Raw genomic sequence first — 24,102 nt, 5'->3', positions numbered from 1 at the left:
ACAAGCAAGCAGATATTGTTCATTGATTATTAAAATATGGAATATTTTTTCTGATGTCCTTCACAAATGAGACAAACCCTTCAGGTATAAAAGAATGCTTCACTGTCTGCTTCATTGTCAACATAATATGATTGAAATTATAAAGGTCTTATCAAAATTATTATTGTGATGTCTTGCACTAATCAGTATTTGTTTTGTATCATATTTCAGGTAATGGTATGAATTGAGATGATTTATTTAGTTACCTTCAACTGGTCAGTGGTCAACAAGGTATGTCTTTTTGATAATTGTAAAATTTTCCTTACACACTTTTTCTTATGATATAGGCTTTCCAAGTTAAGGGGACGCATATTGCTACATTCACAGTTCAAACAGCAATGCGGAAGGGGTGCATATTCAAGAAATCGATGGTGGGAAAATAAAAATCATATTTCTAAACTGATATAATACTGATGGACACCTGTAATATTCAGTATTTTGTTGATAAGGATGTGGTACTATGAATGTAATAGGAAAACAGAGGTCTTTGTGAAAGTACATTCAACACAAAATGTTAAGCTTTTGTATAAGGAAAATACAGGTTTTTTACAATAACAGTGTTCCAAATAATGTTGAAGGGATGAGATTTTCTTTCTAACACACCAGGTTTGCTTAAACATATAAAAATTTAACGCCACGTCTGTTCATCTCGGGATGGACGCCATATTTCTCATTGATAAAAAATGTAAACAAAAAAAATCAGAGTGGGATTAGCATTGCAAGGGCATAACATGACATTCTACACAATGAATACCTTAGAACAGATATCTAAGATGTTACACAGGTCAGGCGGGTTAAATGCATAATGTCGATCACTTGAAATTCATCTTGAAAAGGTGGTTAATTTTAGTTTGTTTACATGGTTTTTAATTTTCCCACGACTTCTCGGCGATTCACTGCAAATGTATTACTGCGCCGGACGAAAGGTAACTCTAATAAACAACGGGAGACAACTTAGGTGTCAGCACGTGTACGGTTTTTTAAAAAACATGTCGATGATTATAATTTCTTATCAAATAATGAATCCTATTCAGATATTCGTCTTTAATATTAGAAAATTTTTAATTTCTGCGGACATTTGTCAAAACATTTTACTTACAGTGGACTACTTTGCGCATCAAACTGGTTTCCGCTTCAGTTGTGAGGCACTTCCGTTATACTTTTTGACAACAATAACAAAAAACAAAATGAATCAATGAAGTCACTTATAAACCGACTGCTACTTAAATCAGTGTAAGTAAAGTTGTTGTTACAACATTATACATGTTCGTTACGTTATGAGATAAAGTTTATCTTGAACTGCATAATCCATTAATTACGTTTAGATGATATTGCATTTACAACTTATTTGACCCCGTTTTTTTACGTGAATGACAGCATTCTCGTGCAACTCGTGCAAACAGAGTTATGAAAAGTATGGTGGAGAATTCAAGGACAAATTATAAATGACATTAAAGTGAGGATAACTGTATATTCGTCCAGTTTTGATCATTGACATTCCTGCTGTGTATTAGTAACTTTTGTGAACAAGATTAGAATGTTGCTTTTGCACATATACACATTGATTGGACCTCTCAACCAAATTTCATACCTTATTTTAGGGAATTTTAAGACAATACATTTTCAAAAGTTTGTTGAATGTGTTTTGATATTTAAGTGCATTGTAGTTCATGAATACCAAGTTAAAAATTAATGATGGCAACATTTCTAGGCCTTTATTGTAAGCCACTAGACTTCTGTAACGATAAATGTTTAATGTATTAAGGGGAATATACTCTTTTAGTTTTGGAATGTGGCATTCCTTGACCACCATATCTTTTCTTATGCACTACTTTGTAAACAAACTAAATAATGCTTTTAGCTCACATATGCGAAATGAAAAGCAAGACAGTGAACTTATTTCACATTCTTTCTTTAAATTAGAATCTGTAGGACATTGATAAATGTTTGGACAAAGTGAAGCACTATTATTTTCGCACCAAAAAGTCTTAATTGTTGACTTTGAATGTACACAAGAAGTCTTATGTAATTCAACAATAACTTTCTTGTTTCAGTTTTTCTCATGTTTATTTAAGTGAGCAATCCTTTGTGTACTTATAACAGTTGAAACAGTATTCATTTCTATTACCAAAACCTTGTACTTTTTTGCAGGTAAATTTTATAATACCCCGACCACTTTTTTCTAATTTCAAAGTATGCGTCCCCTTAATCTCCACAGTTCTTTAACCATCTATATACTTTGTTTCTACTGAAGGCATAAACACTTTAAAATAATTATTCTATATTCTGTATATCCAGGGTTGCAGTGTATTACAAGGTCCTTTTGAAATTTCCTTGACCTGTATTTTCTAGAATAAAAGGAAATATTTGTCATATTTATGCAAGAGTAACACCAGATCAACTATAAGACCCAAAATATAGTAGTGGTGTTATGACTTGTGTTCTCATGACACATTCTATACATTGAGAGAGCAGCTGCTATGGAATGCCAGTCTGATACATGTACCTGTCTGGACATTACCTTTTAATTCAAGAAAATTGCCTTGAAATTCATTTTGTGACTTTATACCTGAGGCCATATTCATAAAGCTTCTAAGATTATTTTCATTTAAGATATTCAATATTTTCTTGTATTTTCATCTTAAATCTATATTTTCATCTAAGATTGAATGTAAAATTTTATTTGATGAATATTAAAAGATGTTCAGTCATATTTTGCAAAACTGTTAATAATATTGCTATGAATTTGCCTTTGTAGTGTGATGAATGCTGGTTATATGAAGGCATTGTTTTGATTCTAAGCTTTGAAAGTGTTAGAGACTTGAAGTTGAAATATTTTCTGAAACATTATGGATTATAACCTCTGTAATTAAATTAACACACAATTATGCATATTGGTTATGTCATAAATTATTCTTTGACTTTTTTATTTCAGAGAGTATTACTTTGTGTCTTGAAACATTGAATGCCCCAAAACAACCAGTATGATAAGAAGGTAATTTAGAATTCTTCATTGCCTTTCACAAAACACAAAACCTGTAACTGTGGAATTGAATTGAATTACCTAAGGAAGATCTGATAAATAAAACTTCAAAATACTAATTATGCTCTGATGTACACACAGATTGTACCTTGCATTTTTGTTTTTTGTAAAGATGAGAAGATAGTACATGTATATATTTGTTTCTGAACAAGATTCAGAATCAATTTTCTATAAACTATGACAAAAGCAGACAGATTTCAATATATGTCATAACAAAATTCAATATTTCAGTAACTCCTTTTCAAAAGGATATATTAAAAATTTATCAAGTTGCTTTATATTACATTACAGGCCAGAGTATACAGCTTCCCAAAATGTTGAAAGACTAAGCTGTTTTTTTTTCTAAGGACTTGTGAGTATTTTGAGTGTTTGATTTCTCTTTTTAACCCTATGATTGAATATTTCATTTCAATTAGTGATGGCACTTTTTCTAGTAATTTGCATCTACCTTTCAACATGTTTACAAGGGACAGCAAAATAGAAATGTATCTTTCCTTAAAATTTTAACATTTAACATTTTTTACACAGAAAACAAAATATTTTAAATACTTTGAAAATTATTTTTATTTCTTTTATTCTAGGTATACTATCTAGGTTGAAATTAGCCATGGACAATGAATTTGGAGGTGCATGCAGGAGCATCAGAAATTACAGACTTGGAATAGATATTTGCATAATATACAAATAACATTTACTGAAAAATGACTAATATTTATGTTAATAAAGTGCAATATCCATGCTTGCAACATTTATATGGGGGTAATAGTTACAGTGTTCAAAGGGACTACCAGTGTTACATTTCAATCTAAGTTACAGGTTGGATGCTAATTCTAAATTCTTGATAGTCAAGTGTTTATTCCCTTTTCATCTTTTCGTTGATTATGATTTATTTAATTTTTTAATCAGATTTCATTTTTATTGTTTAAGTTGTTTGTATTTTATTAATTCTGTTCCACAGGAATGAGTCAATACTTTGTTAATTTGTTTATGTTTCATTTCTTGAGATGCGTGAGCATTTATTTGCTAATGTAATCAATCAATCCGCACATCAATCAATTAGTCAATCAGTCAGTCAATCAATCGACTAATCAATCATTAAGTCAATCAATCAATCAATCAATCAAATAACCAACAGAACCACCAAACAGTCAGTCAATCAATCAATTCAACAGCCAATCCAATCAATCAATCAATCAATCAATCACTCAATCATCAGTCCATCAATCAACCAAACAGTCTATCACTTCATCACTCAATCAAGCAGTCAGTGAAGGATCATTCACTTATGCTCGAACAAGTACTTGATGATTGTTTAATTTAGATATCATCCTTATTCATTCAATCAATCAATCAAATACATGATTAATCAGTCGGTTAGGCTTTAATCAATCATCATTTTTTCATTTAGATATTAAATGCGTAAGCAGAAATGCAGGTGTCACTGCAGTGTATAACCGTTTAGTTCATTCACATAATGTCATTTGTTGGTATTTGTTCGTTCTTACATCAGCAACTCAATCAGTCAGTCAATCAACTAATCAGTCAGCAAATCAGCCCATTTATCAATCAGTTTATTCCTCGTTTAAGTAATTTCTCTTCATTCCGTTATTTTAAAACACATTAACAGAATGCTCATTTATTCAGTAAATCAGTAGATTTAATGCATACGTATATATATTCAATCAGTCAGTCAATACTCATTCAGTCAATCAATCAGCCCTCGTATTAGAGTCTAAAAAGTCAACCACCATGTCTGCATCATACAGAGTCGATCAATAGATCAATAAATCAATCACTCAAGAAGTCAGACAGTAAGACAGTCATCAATCAGTCAGTTACACCATTGATTGATCAGTCAGTCAATCACTCAGTCAATCAATCGGTAAACAAGTCAGTCACTGATCTGTTTCCTAGAGATTATCTATTTGCTATCTTTTGAAATAATATTTATCAGTTGTTCTAAGTCATCTGAATCTGACTGTGTATCAGATAATTTCGCTCTTACTAGAGAGTCTTTTAAATTTTTCTCTCTTTTCAATGCGATCATTGGTTTATCTAGGAAGACATTTTTTAAGTATGGATCCTTCTCAATTATTTCCCAGTGTTTGATCAAGCTCGCCCGTAATCCGTATACGTGCGGGTTGTATTTTGTGACAAGTATTGGGGGTATGACTTTTTCGATCGATTTTGGTTTCTCTTTAAGATATTCTTGTCTGTCAGAATGGTTTATTTGTTCATATATTGAATTAAATTCGTGCTTGCTGTACCCTCTACTCATAAGTTTTTCTTTAAATAGTTCCGCTCTAATTTCGTAATCTTCTTTATTTGTAGAGGTTCTCACAAAACGTATGAGTTCGCCCTTGATTAGGCCGGTAAATACATTTTCTGGGTGTGACGATTGACGGTGTATGTATTGGAACTTATCACTCGGTTTTGTATACGGTTTAAAGTCTAACATGTTCTCAGAGTTAAAGCGTTTTCCTTTAAACACAATGACGTCTAAAAAGATGCCTTCTGTGTAAGACACGTTATATTTGAATTTAAGCGTGTTGTGTAGCTTATTTGCATTTTCAAAGAAGGATTTCGCCTCGTGTATGTTTCCCGTAAATATAGCAAATACGTCATCTCTAAATCTTAACCACGTAAATATTTTACCGTTGGCCATATTAAGCATTTTTTTCTCAAGGTGATATATGACAATGTCGCAAATATTTGGAGAGGCGCGATGGCCCATGGCTACGCCTCTGCACTGATAGAAATTTTCTCCATTGAAATTAAAATTGTTGCATTTGATAGATAATTCTAACAGTTTCGTGAAGGACTCCAATGACGGTCTTTTAATACATTTTTATTTTGCCTTCACTCCTCTTCTGTATTTATCCTACTTTTCAACTTAGTGAACTTACCAATGTTAGGCACTGGAGTCGGGTTTCGATCAAGTTGGACCGTCTTTTTTTCTCTCAGAGTCAAAATATCGATTTCTAAAAATGAGAATCGATAATCGATCGACCAAAAAATATCGTTGATACATCGATATCGTTTCTATCGATGACAACCCTAATGTAACAACGATATTTTTTGTCAATCAATTATCGATTCCCATTTTAATAAATCGATATTGTACAGAGAGAAAGAATCTATCCAGATAAACACTCAGACCCTAAAAACAACTTAGGTTCACAAAATGTAAATGTGGATAAATGCAAAAGAGGAGTGAAGGCAAAATAAAAATTATATATGTTATTAATTTTTATTGATTTCTTTTATTTCATAAATACAAATACAACACAGTAATATGAAAAGTAGGCAATATAACTAAAAATAGGATTCAGAGGAAGGTATATAGTATGCATATGGACAAATAGGCTGTTAATCTAATTTTATAATCGATATATCGATGTATCGTCGATATTTGTCTTCTGATATATCGGTATCGTCGATATGTTTAAGACCCAGTCAATGACAGCCCTACTCTCCCAAGTCACATCCAAGCTAGTCCCAGCCTAAATATCTTTACAGAGGGCTGGCGGCAGTCAATCTCTGGTGCATTATCTTCTTTTTTATATATTAATTTTGCACTCTTCTTTTTACTTTATTATCTTTTAACTAATGCACTTAACTATATCTATTTTATTTTAGACTAACATTGTTGCCGTGACTAGCACCTCAAAGTCATAATCTTCATTGATTGTTGGGGAGTAACCTATAGAAGTAGAAATAAACATTGAGAAGAATGTAAAGCTTTAGAGTCTACGAAGTTGAAACTTTTAAGTGAACTGTCATTTTATGATAAATGCGTACATGCTACGAAAAGAAACTTGTTAAAGCTTTTACTTACCAAGCTGCCTCTAGCTAAGTAAACAATACTTTTCAACCCCAGAGACTTTATATTCTGCAGCCGTGTACACACTAAAAACACCTCGCGTTTTGAATTGGATGCTTTCATTATTTGTACACGGGGTTGCGGATAATCAGTCACTACATTTTTAAATATTGTAGAATCTACCGACTATTAAAATGAATGGGTTAATTAAACTTTTTAACATTTGTATAAAGCTTACGAAATGTTTGTTATTAAAAACGCCTATGACCGCTGATTAGAACTTGAATAAGAAATAAGGCATTGACTAAGCTGACACCCCTTATCTTAGCGTATTATGAAATGGACGCGTTGATTCAATTACACAACGTGTGGTTTCGGCTTTTGAGACTTTCTTTAACGATTCGAAGAGTGAAAACGGCTACCAGACTACATACACGCGTTTGTTTATTCCCCCTTTGTGTTGGAAATTGATGGCCCTTCCATCACTGTCTATAATTTAGCGGTAAGTTTATTTATACATATGTAATAATGGTAGCATAACTAAATAAGGTCTATTATTTGTAATTCTCTTTATCATCGTTATTGACGTTTTAAGACTTTCGACTAAAATAAAGGGACACTGGTTTTTGGAAAATCTTCTATCGATCTATGCTGATTCAGTGCGTGTGGATAATTTGTCATAATTCCATGACCATGGCAGTTTTCGGATCAGTTTGTGGATTTCGCTATTTTAGGCCTGCTTTACTGCGCTAGATTCATAATGAGGCGTCATTCTAATATTTGTGCTCCTCTGGAAACATAAAAGTGGGCCTTTAGAATTTCTACATCTTCAGGGGTTGATAGATATTTTTCTTCTTTAATTTTTGCTTGGTTAGAGGTTCTTATAACCTCTGAATGGTCACTGTTTGACTTAGCATGCATATAGAATCTAGACAGAAAATCACTGTTTGACTGAGTCAGGGCATATTCGGTCTAGATATCTTAGCAACTTCCTAGTCCAAATAATTGTACTCCAGAGTCGAATATCGTTTTATTTTTTGACTGGTCGATATCCCTCTAGGTAGACAACGTAAAATATCAGAATGTAAAATCTGTGTACCCGAGGTCTCATTATTTAAACTAAGCAATTTCCGATGAAATTTTCATCGCTGCCGATGCTTTACATGTTATAGGTTTAAATACCGATTGTGATTTTTTTTTAAATTGGAATATAGCTGAAGATTATGTCTCTGTACAAACTTGGTCACATAAGGGAAGAATATGTGTTAGGCAGCCGGTTATACCCTGGTCACAAGAACGCTACGAGCTCCGTACGAGTAGTTTTCAGTCTAATTGTAGCAAATTCGTACGGCGACCGTACGGACATCGGTGACTATTACGAGCGTCGTACGGACTTTTTGAACTCGTAGAAAACTCGGGAAGTCTATGCAAATGTTTCACCGAGCTCCCGAGTTGTCTATGAGCTCGTAGCGATTATAGAAGTCGGGAGCAGCTCGCAAGAGCCCCGTACGAGAACCGCACGGGTCCTGGAATAGCTCACACGGGCAACGCAAGATGTCCGTGCGAATTTGGAATGATGCTCACACGACTATCGCAAGGGACTCGCACGGTCAACGTACGATGTCCATACGATATCAAGGACACCGTGCGGAGAACGTGCGATGTTCGCAAGGGACTCACAGGGCCTTACGATAGCAGTACGGTCTCCGTACGACTTCCTTAATAAGTCATGATGGTATAGAAACAATAGTATATTTCAAGTTCTGTCGAGGCGTGGTACAAAATGGAGCCACATCGTCTCAGACTGATGCACATGCGGCTCGCAACGGCGCCATTCGATACCCTCATGCAGGAACTAATGCGAGAGTCCCGGGTGGACTTAAAAATGGTTCCTTCGGATGGACCCCGAGATGTTCCTGGAGATACTGCAGAGAGTTGTACCCCACATACGGAAGTGAACAAAGTAAATGTAAATAAATTGTTGTTAATATGTTTAAAATTATGTAAATAATTAAAATTGAAAAAACATTCATTATTGGAGGCGTCTTAATTTATGATATTTTAATTAATATTGATTAAGTAATATTGACTTTTAATGTAATCGCTTCAGCTGAGTACTACAAATGGACAATTTTCAGACGCCGCCAAACTGGTTTATTTCTGTCGCATGTATACCGTGCGTGCAACGTACGAGCGCCGTACGAGCCAAAAGATATCGTTCGAGGTACGACTGGGCTCCTTGTGAGCTCCGCACGACATGTCTGCGATGTCCGTACGGATAGCCTACGACTGCATTCTCTAAAGATCGTACGGGACCCGTACATACTGTGACCACACACAACCATTGTGCAGAGATCGTAGAGGATTCTAAAACTGGTGGACTCGTACGATTTTTTTGAAACCGTACGGACATCGTACAGTCTTGTGACCAAGGTATTAGCTCAGTCAGTTTAGCACTCGCCCATGGGGTAATGGGTTCAAGCCCCGGGTTGACTGCACATTTTTCTCAACCTGTGACAGGTTGCACCATTTTGGCATGCTTGCTTGGTCAGTCTTACCACATTTGCAATATTATGTAACATGGTCTCCAGAACTCGAGAACAAATTTCCAGTTGCGGGGTTGTATTCACATAAGGGAAGAATATTGTGTCAGGCGGCTGATTAGCCATGACATCACCGTGCATTAGGGGTTCTAACTGACCAATAAGAGAGCTACATTTGCGAGTACCTGCCAGTTTCCACTTGGGTATAACGAAGTATTTTTACAATGAACATATAGTGACTTTAGAAATAAATATCACACTATTTAAGAAATCAAATTAGATCTAAGATTTTCACTGTACATGCCCCAGATGATGCTACAAACAACAACACTTTGAAGCGCCATTGAAATATATTGATTCAATACCTTCATTTTAGTTCAATGTTTTAGATTTTACACAGGGAGTCTATGATAAAGTCTGAGTAAAACGTAATCATTACCCAAGGAAAATTAGTATCCTTCCGCAATGTTTTGGACATGTGTTGAAATTATGAATACAACATAAGCATTCCAGGTGCTTTTGTACCAACTAAAAAAATCAGCTACAGTATGCTGTCAGGGACGTTACCATCAGAAAATAATATTAGCGTCAATTAAGTTTATGGTAGTCAGAACTAATTGAAATGATACTTTGAAGCTCAATCAATTAAATAGTATTGTGAAGATTAGATGTCCTTCATTTACATCATGCATGTTTCATCATAACATCCCTTCTTCTTCTTCCATTGGTGTACAGGTCCCACTCTGGGGCAACGTCGTACAGTGGTTTAGATGAATGTAGATGTGGCCTCAAAAGGGCCAATTAATTCCATTAATATCTCAGTCAATCCAAGTAGTTTTCCAAACCTTTCATTTTACCAGTTTTATTGTTGTAACCTTTCTGTAAAAGCAATCATTTATAATTCTGCTATATAATTATATATATATTCAAAATTAAAACAGAATTCTAAAACCTGATATTAATGATAATGCTTTGAAAAGTATATTTCAAGAATTTATCAAATACTGGATCTATAAACGCTCATTACAGTTACAACAAGTTACATTTCAAACACGCTAAAAGGAACATTCAATATATAACAAAACAATAAACCGGGTATTCAACTCGTACCATAAGCTATAGGTAGGTAGTCAAATTCTTTAACCACTCAACCATGCCCAGGGACACTACCACAGCATGCCCACTCATTTTTAAAGTTAAGGGTACATGCACCCCCTGCCTTTGCAAAATAGGGTACAGTCCAAAATGTGGGGGTACACTTCATGGCAGATCTGAATTTTTTTCTATTTAACTATTGAAATTTGTGTATACATGCTTTTTCTTTCTCTTTTTTTTTCTTTTATTTCATGCAGAACTCTCGTGGGTGGGGTATAACAGACGAGATGGTTTTAGATTGTTTTTTTCCAAAGTTAAGATAGGAAATTCTGAACCAAGGGCCCCATCCCATCCGTAGGTCAAAGGTCAAAGTCACATGGACCTGAACATTGCAAATGGTTTCCGCTCAGTCAACAACTTGAGAAGGGTTTCACGGGTATATTGGTCTTGATGTGTAGATATTAATTTTGGAGTCACTGGGTAAAAGGTCAAGGCCACAGGGACCTGAACTTTAAAAATGGTTTTTTCTCAATAAATAGAGAAGGGTTTCACCTTGTACCTTGGAACTTCACAGGTTTATTGGTCTTGATGTGTAGATGAATCTTTTTGATTTTCGGGTTACTGGGTCAAAAGTCAAGCTCACAGGGACCTGAACTATAAAAATGGTTTCTGCTCAATAACTGGTGAAGAGTTTAATCTAGGACCTTGAAACATTTTTTTTAATAACTTACCTGAGTTAACTATATCTTATAACTAATACAGGTTTTAAAATGCTTGAATTATGTTGAAAAGGTAACTGAATTAGGTTACATTTATAACTTAAAACAGTTACACCCCTGACTGTTTGTGTACATTAATTTTATGAAAGTCAAGTACTTTGAATAAAGCGTCATTGCCTAATTGTGTATTTATTATACACATTATTGGACAGAGAATAGTTCTGTGTTAATGAAAGAAGATTAGATATATGTATGTGACTAATGAATAAATAAATGGATATATAGATAAATAAAGCATCTCAAATCTTACATTGTACAGAAGGAATTATATATGATACTTTCTACGTTTTTGTCCAAATTGAACAAATTATTTCAGTGCATATGTGTAATGAATATTTACATCCTCTAATGCTCGAACTCTTAATTCAGTTAAATGCAAGGAATGCTGGGCCCAATTCAAGTAAATTTGTTCAATGACCAGCTACAGTGCAGAGAAATAATGATATTACGAATTCAATCATTTTTTACCGCATGTTAATAGGTCCTGATCCAGCTCCCACCCCCACCCCACCCCCACCTCACCACCACCAGTTGGGTGAGAAGTCAACTCATAAAAGTTGCACCAAATTATTTTGGCAAAGGAATAAAATTTTCTCAAAATTGAGACTCAAACCGCACCAGAAACCACTATTTCATACCTATATTTCAAAACTGTTCAGGAGGGAGATCCCCCTGACCCCTCTTAAATGAGGGAAAAGTACCCTACAGTACCTCGAAATTTAGAGAGAAAAAAATGCACCTGAGGCCACCATTTCATGTCTAATTATATCAAAAACTTTCATTGACAATAACTATTTCTGGATCCGGGCCTGCATAGAAGCTGTTCGCATATTCTATTGAATATTATTCTTCAGGAGGTTTTAAGTATTGCACTAATTTGGTATATTATTAATAAAGCCTATTAAACATTTTTCATTATTAATTCTCATTTATTTACAGATTTGCCAAGCAAGCAGCAGAAGGAGTAAAACAGGCCTCTTTTCTCGACTGCAGTGGCTTCGCATTGGATAAGAAGATTGAGTTGACTTTTTAATATAGAATTCAGCTGCATACAGTCTACCACATGGCTGCTAAACCCTATGAAAGGAGCTGTAGGTATTTCCATGGTGCAGCTATCACCGGTTTCAAAATGGAAACAGGTGAGTAAATTCATATTTTACATTCTATTTTCGTTGATAAAACCACAGGCACCTAAGCACCTGCACTGTAGAGCACGCACGCGATCCGACTTAGAGAAAGTCAAAAAATCTCCCGTTTGAAAAAGAAAGATTTTCTTCTGATATTACTAAAAAGCATTTTTACTTTTCCGGTCACAAATTATTCCGGAATACACATAAAACCGGAATACACCGGAATACACTTACCATAACTGGAATACACCTGTATTTTTTAATTAAAGGTATTTTAAAGGTTTTTTTGACATAATTAAATCAACTTTTGAATATATATACAGGTTGAGTTACAGTGCATGACATTTTACGGCATAATATGCTTTCCACATCTGTAACATAATAAAACATATTAGCGCCTTAATTGTAACGTAATTTAACATATTAGCAACTTGTTACATAATTATCAGCATTTATTACTTTGATAACAGTAAATTCGTTCTTTTAACTATTTCTGAACTGTCTAGGTCTGCAGTTGTCAAATACGGTAATGGTCAACATCCGACGCATATTTTGAACAATTTTAAGAAGTTTGAAAAATCTCCATATATACCCTTGCTCCCTGTGGACAGAGTGCTTAAGTTGAGCTTTTGTGATCGCCCTGAGTCTGTCGTCAACAATTTGACTGTTAACACTGTAGAGGCCACAATTTTGGCCAAATTTTGATAAAACTTGGTCAGAATGTTACCCTTATTAAAATATTGGGCTAATTCAATATTGGGTCATCTGGGGTCAAAAACTAGGTCACCAGGTCAAATCAAAGGAAAAGCTTGTTAACACTTTTAAGCCCAGATTTGTGACAATATCTCTATGAAACTTGGTCAGAATGTTAATCATTGATTATCTTTATATCAAGTTTAAATCGGGGTAATGTGGGGTCAAAAACTAGGTATTTGGGTCAAAATAATCAAAGGAAAAAAACTTGTCAACACTCTAGAGTCCGCATTTATGATTGTATTTTCATGACACTTGGTCAGAATATTAACCTTGAAAATCCTTAGCTCAAACTCGAATCTAGGTTAGGTGGGGTCAAAAACTAGGTCAGCAGGACAAATCAAAGGTAAAATTTAAGTTTGAAACTCATGACAATTGATCAGAATGTTTGTCTTGATGACCTCTAGGTCAAGTTTGAATTTGAGTAGCGTTGGATCAAAAACTATGTCACAAGGTCAAATAAAAGGAAAAGCTTGTTAGCATTTTAGAGGTCGCATTTATGACTGTATCTTCATGAAACTTGGTCTGAATGTTAATATTGATAATCTTGACATATTATTATTATACCAGATTTATATAGCGCCCTTTTCATGATAAACACGTTCAAAGGCGCTTTACAGCAACTGCAGCCACACAGGGCGCGAAATCATCCTCTACTAGTACAGACACAGAGCGATCTGACCAGAGGGACAGAGTGAGACAAAGCCCCCACAGAGAGATCAGAAATCAGATACAGGCTTGTCCGGCTAACTTAGCCTAGCTCGTTGCGAATAGACAGCCTGGTTCTTTAACGTGCCCAGTGTATAGCACTGATACACGCATGTTGGAATCTAGGTCATGTGGGTTCAAAAACTAAGTCACCAGATCAAAACAAAGGAAAAGCTATATCACACTATAGCGACCACATTTATGACCATATCTTAATGAAAGTTGACCAGAATGTTAATCTTAAAGCCCTGCTCCGCGGCTTTTCAAACTCTGTTGTGTGTATGCAACCCACGATTACAATAGGTAACAGTTAACGGCCATTAATCATTAATTTTCGTGGGGGACTAATTTTCGTGGATTTCGTTGTAGAGTCAATCCACGAAATTTAATCCCAACGAACAAATAAAATTCCCTTTCATTTTATGTTCAAAAGTTGAAATCCACGAATTCATATACCCACGAAATTGCCGTTTTGACCAAAACCACGAAATTTCATGCCCACGAAATAAAATGATTTTACAGTATATATAATTTTTTTATGATTTTTATGTCAGCTTCGAATCTGGGTCACGAGGGTCAAAAACAAGGTCACTAGTTCAAATCAAATGAAATGCTTGTTAACACTCTAGAGGTCACATTTATTATTAATTTGGTCAGAATTTATTCTTGATGTTTTGGTGTCCTTAGGTCAATAAATAGAGAAGGGTTTCACCTTGTACCTTGGAACTTCACAGGTTTAAGTTTTATTGGTCTTGATGTGTAGACGACTCCTTTTAATTTTCGGGTTACAGGGTCAAAAGTCAAGCTCACAGGGACCTGAACATTAAAAATGGTTTCTGCTCAATAACTGGAGAAGGGTTTAATCTAGGACCTTGAAACTTAATAGGTTTAAAGTTTGTTTTAATATGTACATGACCCCTATTGACTTTGAGGTCAGTAGTATTGGAAATACCGAAGCGAGCATTTTTAACCTAATTTAACATTCAGTCCCCGGTCCAGACTGACCAATACCGGACAACTTAAAATCTACAGGTTTTAAACCCAGTAAAAACCAACTAAAAAGTTTTAAATACATATGATATAGATGAGTTTACAGAATAAAATATATTGTTTGAAAGAAAGAAGATTTACTGATAATATAAATCCTCATTATGTTACAACAAAAAACGGGAGAAAAATGATAAGGGCTACTTGTTCATCTTGTGGAAAAATGAAATCAAAGTTTGTTAAAAGTACAGGGGGTAATTTAGATATTCACAAAGCAATGTTACCTTTATTACCTAAGAAAGGTTTAACACTTCCAGGATATAATTATTGTTGGCCAGGAAATCCCCTAGATAATGGACCCCCTGTCAATGAACTGGATGCAGTATGTATGGACCATGATTTTTGCTATGACAGTGGTGTAAAAAAGGGTACATGTGATAAGCAAATGCTTTCCAATTTAAATAAAACTAAATCAAAAACATTTGGAGAAAAGATTGCAAAACATTTAGTTGTAAAACCAGCTATCAAAACGAAATACACACTTGGTCTCGGACAAAAATCAAAAAACGGGAAAAGGGGGTAGAGTATACCCCCGGAATCACATGGAGCGATGAATTAGCAGAAGAATTACACAAACCAATTAAAAGAAAATTTATGAAACGAAGAGTGATTGTTAATGATATTGATGATACTTGGTCAGCTGATTTAGTTGACATGCAAGCTTTTTCAAAATATAATAAAGGAGTAAAGTACTTGTTAACCGTTATTGATATATTTAGTAAATATGCTTGGGTTATTCCATTAAAGAATAAAACTGGAGAATCTGTTACAGAAGCATTTGAAAAAATAATTTTAGAAGGACGATTACCAGTAAATTGATGGGTGGATGAAGGAAAAGAATTTTATAATAAAAAGTTTGAATCATTTTTGAATAAAAATAAGATTAATATGTACCATACATTTAATGAAGGAAAGGCTGTAGTAATAGAAAGATTTAATAGAAGTTTAAAAAGAATAATGTGGAAATATTTTACAGCAAATAATACTTATACTTATTTAAATAATTTGCAGGATATGGTTGATAAATATAACAAAACAAAACATTCTAGTATAAAAATGACACCAACCGAAGCTAGTAAAAACTTAAATAAAGGTACTGTTTACTTTAATTTATATGGTGATTTAAAGATACCAAAGGGTAAAACAAAATTTAAAATTGGTGATCGAGTTCGCTTAAGAAAACTTAAAAGACATTTTGAAAAAGGATATACACCAAACTGGACAGAGGAAATATTTATAATTTATAAAATTAATAATACAAATCCCAGAACGTACACTATTAAAGATTTAAATAATGAAATAATTCAAGGTTCATTTTATGAACAAGAACTTTTACCTACTACACAAGAAGTTTTTAGAATAGAAAAAGTTATTAGACGAGACTATAAGAAAAAACAAGCTTTAGTAAAATGGAAAGGTTACAATGAAAAATTTAATAGTTGGGTACCATTTAGTAAATTGAAAGAAATTTAATTTAAAATATATATTATATAAATGGTCCATAAAAATTTAATTTCTAATAATGGAATAGAAACAATAGATCAGTTAATCATTCACTTAACCAAACTAGCTGCTGCTTACAGAAAAAGTTATAAATTTTGTGGGAGAGTAAGTACCGGATTATATATTACAGCAGGTGTCTTTGGTTGTTCAGCTGCATTAGCACTTGTTCCAGCTATTCCTATATTTGTAGCAGTTGCTGGCGCTGTTCCATCAGTAATTACCATATTTACTAACAGACTAAAACTTGACGACAAGAAATTTATTTTAAAAGCACATCATCACAAAATAAAACAACTTATAACAAAAGCACGGATTGGAAAAGTAAATAAAGAAGAAGAGAAACAAGTTATTCAGGATATTTTTACAATACTATTAGAAATGCAGAAAGAAAAAAAATATTCAATGCCTTTTGAAACGTATATGAAGGAATTTAAACTTAACGGATATAAAAGTAAAAAAGAAGAAGAGTTGTATTAACTTTAATTAAAGATTTTTTCTATAAGTATTTTATATAAATGAGAAAAATTATATCAGTTGAAGGTAATATTGCATCAGGAAAAAGTACGTTTTTAGATATTATTAAAGAATATAATCCTAATTTTAATATAATTCCAGAACCAATTCACGAATGGCAAAATGTTATGGACTTTGATTATAATTCATATAACCTTTTTGAACTTGCTGCTCAAGAACCTTCCAAATATTTATTTCCTTTTCAGCTAACAACTTTAAACAGTCATATAAAAATGTTATCTTCTGCTAAACAGTTTGATGGTGTTTCTGTCCTTGAACGTTGTTATTTAACTAACAGTAACGTTTTTACAAAACAACATCACGACAATGGTGTTATAAATAACCCGAGTGGGCAGTATACAATCTTTTCTTAACTGATTATATTATAAAACCATACGGAAAAAATCCAATTGATGGATTTGTTTATGTTAAAACCGACCCAGAAATATGCTTTAAAAGGCTTCAAAAAAGAAACAGAACGGAAGAAAACAAAGTTAGTTTAGATTATTTAGAAAAACTACACAAATTACACGAAGAATGGTTAAACAGAATGTCTCAAGAAGGTATTAAAATTTTAACAGTTGATAACAATTTAGAAAAAATGACTTTAAAATCTTATTCAAAAGATATAGATAATATTACCTATTTTTTAAATGTTCTTTAGGTGCGTTTTTAAAGATTTTTTTCTATAAGTATATTATATAGATGGTTAATAGAAAGGTAGATAGAATGATTATGTCAAAATTATCTAGCACTTTAGGAGAAATAATGAATCCAGATAAAAATTCATATAAGAAAGTTCTTAAAAGAAGAAATGTTATTAAATCAAAACTTGATCAAATAGTTAGCGATGAATATAAAAATCATGTCATTGATAAATTACAAAATGTTATAGATCCTTATCTTCGTAAAAGAACTTTATTTGAATGGGACTGTGGTTGTCTATTAACTGAAGAAGAAAATACTGAAAGATTATGTGATTGTCCCAGACCAAATAATTATCGAAACAATCCTAAAAAAGTAATTGTAACCGACTGTGATACTAATGAAGAAAAAACATATAAAAGCACTTACAAAGCATCTAAAGAATTTGGTATTAATGCTGGGTTAATAAAAATGTGTTGTGAAGGGACAAACCGAGTAAAATGTGGAATATCAAAAGTTAATGGAAAAAGATATAAATTTAAATATTTTATTTCTTCTTAAAGATAATTTAAAACGTTATTTATTTTATTATTTTTTAATTATTTTTTTAATTATTTTTTTAATCTTTTTTTTGCTTGAAGATTTCTTTCTAAATATAATATATAGATGGAAATCGAGAATTCTACAAAACAATATTATAAGAAATTTGAAATTAAAATTACATATAGACAAGATCCAAAGAATCAATTATATTTAACTATAAACGACTCTTATGAAATACTTAAATCTGAACTTAAAACTTTAAAAGGTATAAAATTAAACGTTGTTTTAAAAATAACTTTTGCAAAAATGGATAAAACTGATACAATATATAAATCAGCTTATTTTCAATCAAAGGCTTTAGAAATTATTAACACAAATGAAATAAAAAAAACTTTACATCAAGCTTTTGATGAAATAATAAATAGAATTGGTAATTGGATTTCTGAAGGAAGTGGCTGGAGAATAGAGTCAGTTGATGCTCATTATATAAATAGATATAAGTATAGTCCGTTGGCTGCTTCAAGTTATTTAGAATTACCAAAACCATTACAAAATTCAATGAAAGGATTTATAAATATAAAGAATGATGATAACGAATGTTTTAGATGGTGTCATTTAGCTTACAAATTTCCTGTTGAAAAAAATCCTCAAAATATTTCAAAATATAAAAAACATATAAACGATCTTGATTATACTGGAATTAAATTTCCTGTTACATTAAATCAAATACCTAAAATTGAAGTTTTAAATGAAATATCATTTAATATATTTGGTTATGAAGAAAATAGTATTTATCCATTGTACATATCAAAATATCAATACGAAGAACACTGTGACATGTTGCTAATTACTAATGATAAAATAAATGATAAAATAAATAATGATGACTGTAGACCCCCAAGAACTATAGTCCAACATTATGTTTGGATAAAAGACTTTAACAGATTAATGACTAACAAAACCAAAGACCAACATAGAAAATATTTTTGTAAAAGTTGCTTACAACATTTTACTCAAGAAAGAATATTAAATGAACATATTCCAAATTGTTTAGCTATTAATGGTACCCAAGGTGTAAAAATGCCAAAAGAGGGAAGTAAAGTACAATTTAAAAATTATCATAAAGGTTTAGCAGTACCTTTTGTAATTTATGCTGATTTTGAATCAATAACTAAAAAAGTTTTAACTGCTTTACCATCAACTGAATCTTCATTTACTGAACCATATCAAAATCATATAGATTGTGGTTACGGCTATAAAATTGTTTGTTGTTATGACGATAAATATACTAAACCAACCCAGATTTATAGAGGTCCTAATGCAGTTTACAAGTTTATTGAAAAAATGCTTGAGGAAGAGGAATATTGTAAAGAAATATTTAAAGAGCACTTTAACAAAGAACTAAGAATGTCTAAAAAAGATGAAAGTGAATTTAAAAAACAAAAGTTTTGTCATATCTGTGAAAAAGAATATATAGAAAGTGAAGTGCCAGTACGGGATCATTGTCATACAACAGGAAAATTCAGAGGAAGTGTTCACTCAGAATGTAATATTAATTTTAAACTAACACACAAAATTCCTGTTATTTTTCATAATTTAAGAGGTTATGACGGTCATTTTATTATGCAACAAATAGGGAAATTTAAAAAAGAAATTAATGTTATTCCTAACAATATGGAAAGATATATGGCATTTATGATTTCTGACTTGGTCTTTATTGATTCATTCCAATTTATGTCTCAATCATTGGATAACCTAGTAAAAAATATTCCAGAATTTAAATATTTATCTCAAGAATTTGATTGTGAAAGCATTAATTTATTAAAGACAAAAGGTGTTTATCCATATGATTACATGGATTCATTTAAAAAATTCAAAGAAACAGAATTACCTTCTAAAGAAGAGTTTTATTCAATTTTAAATGAAACACATATATCTGACAACGAATATGAACATGCTAAAAATGTTTGGTATAAATTTAAAATTAAAACAATGGGAGAATATCATGATCTATATTTAAAAACTGACGTATTACTTTTAGCTGATGTATTTGAAAATTTTAGAAAATTATGTTTACAGTACTACAAATTAGATCCTTGTCATTATTTTAGTAGCCCTGGTTTAGCTTGGGATGCAATGTTAAAAATGACTGGAATTAAGTTAGATTTAATAACTGATATTGATATGTATCTTTTTATTGAAAAGGGATTGAGAGGAGGAATAAGTTATATTTCAAACAGATACAGTAAAGCAAACAATAAATATATGAAGGATTATAATTCAAAAGAAGAAAGCAAATACATTATGTACCTCGACGCCAATAACCTTTACGGTTGGGCTATGTGTCAACCTTTACCCTCTGGAAACTTTAAATTTATATCTGAAAAACAATTTAAGAAATTAATTGCAAAAGGTAAAACTAACTTTATTGTTGAATGTGATCTTGAATATCCGAAAGAATTACATAAAACCCACAACGATTATCCTTTAGCTCCTGAAAAAATTATTATACCAGATCAATGGCTTTCTGACTATAGTAAAAATATTAAAACAGAATTTGAAATAGGAAAAAGTAATGTAAAAAAATTAGTTCCAACTTTAATGAAAAAACAAAATTATGTAGTTCATTATAAAAATCTTGAACTATATACACAATTAGGGTTAAAAGTAACAAAAATACATAAAATATTAACTTTTGACGAAAGTCCTTGGTTAAAAAAGTATATTGATTTTAATACTCAAAAAAGATCTAAAGCAAAAAATTCATTTGAAAAGGACTTTTTAAGTTAATGAACAATTCTGTATTCGGTAAGACGATGGAGAACTTACGCAAGAGGGTTAATATTAAATTAACTCATGATGAAAATATTTTATTAAAATACATAGCCAAACCTTCATTTGTTAGTTCAACGATGTTTAACTCTAACCTTTTTGGTATTCATAGAATAAAAGAAAGTTTGTTATTAAACAGACCTTGTTATGTTGGAATGTGCATTCTAGATTTATCAAAATATTTAATGTATGATTTTCATTATAATTATATTAAGGAAAAGTACGAGGGTAATTGTAAATTACTATTCACTGACACTGATTCATTATGTTATGAAATAAAAACCAAAGATGCATATGAGGATTTTTATAAGGAAAAAGATTTATTTGATAATAGTGATTATGATAGTAATTCAAAATTTTATTTTGATAATAATAAAAAAGTAATTGGAAAATTTAAAGATGAAGCTGCCGGCATTCCCATTGTTGAATTTGTCGGATTAAGAAGTAAAATATATTCTTATTTATTAGAAAATGAAGTTAATGTTAAAAAATGTAAAGGAATTAAAAAACTTGTTGTTAAGAAAACAATAGTTCATAAAAATTACAAAGATACTTTGTTTAATTCAACCCAAAGTAATCACACCTTTAAAGTTATTCGTTCTGATAAACACAATCTTTCCAGTTATGTTATAAATAAAACATCTTTATCATGTTATGATGATAAAAGATATATTCTTGATAATGGTATTGATACATTAGCTTATTCTTAAATTAATTCTTAAATTAACTCTTAAATTAATTCTTAAATTAACTCTTAAATTAAAACTTAAATTAACTCTTAAATTAAAACTTAAATTAACTCTTAAATTAAAACTTAAATTAACTCTTAAATTAAAACTTAAATTATAGAACCATAAATTGTTAACTGAATATTCATAACGTTTAAAGAATTAATATAAATAACATCATTTATTTTAAATTCATTTGCATAATTAATAGAAATAGATTCATTTTTTCTATTATTTTTTACATGATAACTTTGAAGAATTACATTTTCTTTATTTTTTATTTGTAATTTAGCTTCTCCTTTATCTAATTTAATTGCATCAACAAGAATAATTAAAATGCAATTAAAATTAATCGTTACATTATTACCATTTTGAACTAAACCAGGACTAGCATTTACAGTTTTCCATTGAAATAATCCACCATCGGTATCTTGGGTATAACATGTTAAAAACAATGGAGGTTTTCTTATTAATTGTCTTTCTATTTTATTTACTTTTTCATTTATATTATTGAATATTCCCATTATATTAATTATTCCAGTTAAATAAATGTCCTTATTGGTTAAAATAATTTATAATAGTTTGTTCATTTTGTTTTACATTATTAATTTTTAGTATTTTATACAATAAATCATACAACGGTACTTTATCTTGTAACATTTTAATGAAAAATAAACAATAATATCCGCAAAGCATACTTGTTTTGTCTTGATATTGAACATTGTTGTATTTTACATTTGGTATATACTTAATTACTTCTTTCGGCGGAGGAAGTCCAAATGGGTCAAAGTACAAAGTATTCAAGTAACAAACCCAATGTGTTCCAGGACCAACAGAGTCGTCTAAATTTATAATTCCACATTCAACCTTTTCTTTTAATTTTAGTAAATTATTTCTACTAAACACACCCCTAAAGTTTTTAATTTTTAATTGTTTTACCCAATGTTCAATTTCAAAGTTAGAAATTGGTTTGTTTATAAATTTTATTTTCTTTTTACTAAATTTTATTTTCTTTTTACTAATTTTTTTTTTTTTTACTATAGGAATTCGTCTGTAAGCTCTCCGTTGTGAATCAATCTGAATACCCTGGCCATGTCCCTTACCACTTAACAAAGATGTAATCAAAGGTATTCCTAGACTAGCAGCCAACATACCTAAAAACCCACCGTCTTGTTTTTGTTTTTGTGTTAATTTAATCACTCCAGATCCTACTAATTGCTTTCTTTGATTAGGTGTAAGATATGGTGATATCATATTTCTCTTATCATTAGCTACTGAAATCATACCATTTCCAAGTATTTTACTAACACCAGTACTGGCCAGTCCAGAAAGGGCTCCAATGCCTAGAGGGGTTAATATTTTTGGAGCTATTTTTGCTGCCATTGGAAGAATTGTTTTTCCTAACAAACCAGCTAAAGCTCCTAAAAATCCACCATTTTGACCTTGACTGGACATTTGGCTTTTTGAAATTGTAATTTCTAATCCCTTCTTATTTGCAACAGCTTTTTTAATTTGATTAATTTGTGTTTTTGTTAAAAGTAAAGGGAAGTTTCCATGTAATTGTTCATGTTTTAATCTAAAAGTATGTGGAATTTTGTTGTTGTAGGCTCGGGCTAAATTTTTCTTTTGTCCATCTGTAAGGTTAACTTTATATTCAATATAATTTGATGTCATTATATATAATTTATATTTATTTTATTTAAACAATAACAAGTTTATTTCCAATAGTATTTATTTCAACTGTTTCCTCATACAATACAATTGCGTAAATACGATACAGTGGGAAGTGTAGTTAATTTAATTGTTAATGTAATCTGCTTAGGATCTTCTGTTGTTACTTCCTTTTTATATTCTAAGTTAAAATGAACAAATCCAAACAAACTTTGAAAATTTAATCTATTTAGCAGACTTCCAGTAGTCTTATTATTTTGTTTATAATAATAATTAATTACATCATCATATATTCTTGATATATTTGTGTATTCTGTTTCTGGATAAAAAACACCATTACCAACTTCAAGACGACAAGAACTCAAAATGCAATTTTCATCTGCTGCATTAAGTTTAAATGTATCTAATAAATGTGGGTTATGTTGTTGTGAATTACTTTTATCAGGTCGTTGTAAATAAACAAATACATGTTGTGGTTTTGTTACACCAGCCGTTATTCTAAAAGTGTAATTAATCTGTTGTGTATCAGTTGATTGCGTCATCATTTCCCGAAGGTATGACCATCTTGCTTTTGTAAATCTTTCAGAAATTAAATTAAGTCCAAATTCATTAAAAATTAAACGTGGAACCCATAGAATTAATTTTGTTACAATTACTCTACCAGCATCAGTAGCATTAGCTCTAAAAATTAATTCATCATCATCTGT

At 31.4% G+C, this 24,102-nt stretch overlaps 1 protein-coding gene across 1 annotated transcript in view; it reads left to right on the top strand.

Annotated features, from left to right (window-relative positions):
- The window catches only part of LOC123524874 (galactose-3-O-sulfotransferase 2-like), a 76,646-nt gene that overhangs the window by 16,761 nt on the left and 35,783 nt on the right, over positions 1 to 24,102 (top strand). The window lies entirely within an intron of this gene.

Source organism: Mercenaria mercenaria, chromosome 1 (assembly GCF_021730395.1).
Source record: "Mercenaria mercenaria strain notata chromosome 1, MADL_Memer_1, whole genome shotgun sequence".
Classification (NCBI taxonomy): Eukaryota; Metazoa; Mollusca; class Bivalvia; order Venerida; family Veneridae; genus Mercenaria; species Mercenaria mercenaria.
This window is presented reverse-complemented; position numbering and strand designations above follow the sequence as displayed.